Consider the following 2999-nt stretch of genomic DNA (forward strand, 5'->3'; position numbering starts at 1 on the left):
CTCCATCTCCGGCACCGTTGATTCCAGCGCCGCAAGCGCCATTGGGTCCGGTGCACACAAGCTCCCCAGTGCACACCGTGGTTGAGCTCGGTCTGCCGTCCACTCCGGAGACCTTCTCCACCACTCGCGACCTGATCGCGCTGACTGAGCCGGGACTGTCTCACCCTCCGGCACCGCCTGTGCGGACTGTCCCATCGATAGGGAAGCCCTCCTTCATGCGCCCTCCATTGCAGAGCGAGACGGGACGGCACCGATCTCGGTCCCACTCCAGGTCGCGGTCCTGATCCTGTCGATGGTCTCGGACTCGGCACCGCTTGCAGTCCCGGCACCGATCTCCATCTCGGCGCCAGTCGTACTCGCGGCGCTGCTCCGCCTCACGAAGGTCTCCCTCCTGGTACGGTCGGTACCGTTCCAGCTCCCGGCACCAATCCTCTGGCAGCCCATCCCGGCACCGCCCGGCCCGTAGGTGTTCGTCGAGATCTAGATCGGCCTCCCAGCACCAATATGACCATTGGTCCCGATCCTGATACCGCTCGAGACCCTGGCACCGGTCTCCAGCTCCCAGGTGCGGAGCGACAGCGTGGGACGGTGCGACTCAGCATGTGTGTTCGGCACCGCCTTGGCCTTCACGACCAAATTCGACATCGTCCCAAGCGGGGAGCGGCTATCACGTCCAGGGCCAAGACGCAGACGGTGCTAGCCAGGGGCAAGATGAAGGACAGGATCCTGACCATGGACCCCCGCAATGGTCTTTTTGGACTCCTTGGGCATACCACCAGGCCCAAGGTGTCCCCTCAGGGGCTTCTCGCTCTGCCCACTCGGAGCCCCGGGGGCCAGAGGCCACTGTGAGCCGCCCTCCCCTGGTGGCCTCGGAGGCAACAGCCCTGCCCTCAGATCAGGCCCATGCTCCTAGTGTGGTGGACCTAGGGCAACCGGACCCTCCCGAAATAGACCTTCCCCAGGATCCAATAGTCCCGGGGGTGTCCTCCTCATCCTCGCCTGACGAGGCGGTGGCGGGCAAGTCCTCCTCTGGCCCACCACCTATAGATCTTCGTGCACACCAAGAATTGCTACGTAGGGTGGTACAGAACATGAACCTCCAGGTGAAGGAGGTGGTGGAAGTCGAGGATCCGGTGGTAGACATTTTATCGGCCGATGCTCCCACACGTGTAGCCTTGCCATTTATTCGGACCATCCAGGCTAGTGCCAATACGATCTGGCAGTCCCCAGCATCTATTCCTCCCACTGCCAGAGGGGTGGAGAGGAAGTACTTGGTTCCCTCCAAGGACTATGAATACTTGTATATCATCCCCAACCTTGCTCCCTCGTTGTACAGTCTGTGAATGAGAGGGAGAGACACAGCCAGCAAGTGCCTGCCCCTAAGTCCAAGGACGTGAGAGGCCTGGATTTATTCGGGTGCAAGATATATTCAACTGGTGGCCTACAGCTCAGGGTAGCTAACCAATTTACCCGCCGCACAGGCGATTCCTCCACTTTGTGGTCAACCAACAGCATTTCCAATTTACCGTCCTTTCCTTCGGCCTGTCCACAGCGCCAAGGGTCTTTACAAAGTGCATGGCCGTCGTAGCGGCCTCGCTCCATTGGCATCGGATCCAAGTCTTTCCGTACCTCGACGACTGGCTCATTCGGGGTCGTTCCGAGCTCCAGGTGCGGTCTCATGTTCGGTTCGTCATGAGCTTGTTCGGACAGCTGGGCCTACTGCTCAATGCCGAAAAGTCCACTTTGCAGCCAACCCAAAGAATAGACTTCATTGGAGCGATCCTGGACTCGAATCTCGCCAGGGCGTGCCTACCACAGGCCCGCTTCCAGTCCATGGCGACCGTTATCCACAGCCTCCAAAGCTTCCTGACCTCGACAGCACGCACGTGCCTCGGTCTACTGGGCCACATGGCGTCGTGCACCTTCATGACCAGACATGTCAGACTACGCCTCCGTCCTCTTCAGGCCTGACTCTCGTCAGTGTACCGTCCAGGCCGAGACAAGTTGGACACAGTACTCACAGTGCCGACGGAGGTCTTATCCTCTCTGGGTTGGTGGCTAAACCCCAATTTTGTGTGCGGGGGGATGCCATTCCATGCCCCGCAGCCCTCTAGTCCTGACCATGGATGCATCATCTCTGGGCTGGGGCGCTCACCTCATGGACCTTCGCACGCAGGGCCTTTGGTCCGCACAGGAGATAACCCTGCACATCAATGTACGGGAACTGAGAGTGGTACGCCTGGTGTGTCAGGTATTCCGTGAACACCTTCAGGGTCGTTGTGTCACAATCTTCACAGACAACACAATGGCCAGGTTTTACATCAACAAGCAAGGGGGAGCGCGGTCGTCCTCCCTCTGTCAGGAAGCCATTCACCTGTGGGAATTCTGCATAGCCCACTCGATTGACCTGGTGGCGTTGTTTCTCCCAGGAGTCCAGAACACCTTGGCAGATGGCCTCAGCAGGTCCTTCCTGGCCCACGAGTGGTCGATTCGTCCGGACGTTATCCATTCTGTTTTCCGGAAGTGGGGGTTTCCCCATGTAGATCTTTTCGCCTCTCGCAAGAACTGGAAGTACCAGGTGTTCTGTTCTCTCCAGGGACACAACCCGGGCTCCCTATCGGACGCCTTCCTGATGAAGTGGAAAGACCATCTGTTCTACGCCTCTCCTTCATTCCCATTAGTTCACAAGGTCCTTCTCAAATTGCGACGAGACAAGGCCCGCTTAATCTTGATTGCCCCGGCGTGGCCCAGGCAACATTGGTACACCACATTCCTCGATCTGTCGGTGACCAAACCAATTCCTCTACCATTGTGGCCGGACCTGATCACTCAGGAGCACGGCAGACTATGTCATCCGGACCTGCAGTCCCTCCATCTCACTGCGTGGATGCTGCATGGCTAAATCAATGTGAGCTGTGTTGCTCCTGTTCAGTACAGCAAGTACTCTTGGGTAGCAGAAAGCCCTCTACTAGGTCCACATACCTGGCCAAATGGAAGCG

This window comes from Emys orbicularis, chromosome 1 (genome assembly GCF_028017835.1).
Source record: "Emys orbicularis isolate rEmyOrb1 chromosome 1, rEmyOrb1.hap1, whole genome shotgun sequence".
NCBI lineage: Eukaryota > Metazoa > Chordata > Testudines > Emydidae > Emys > Emys orbicularis.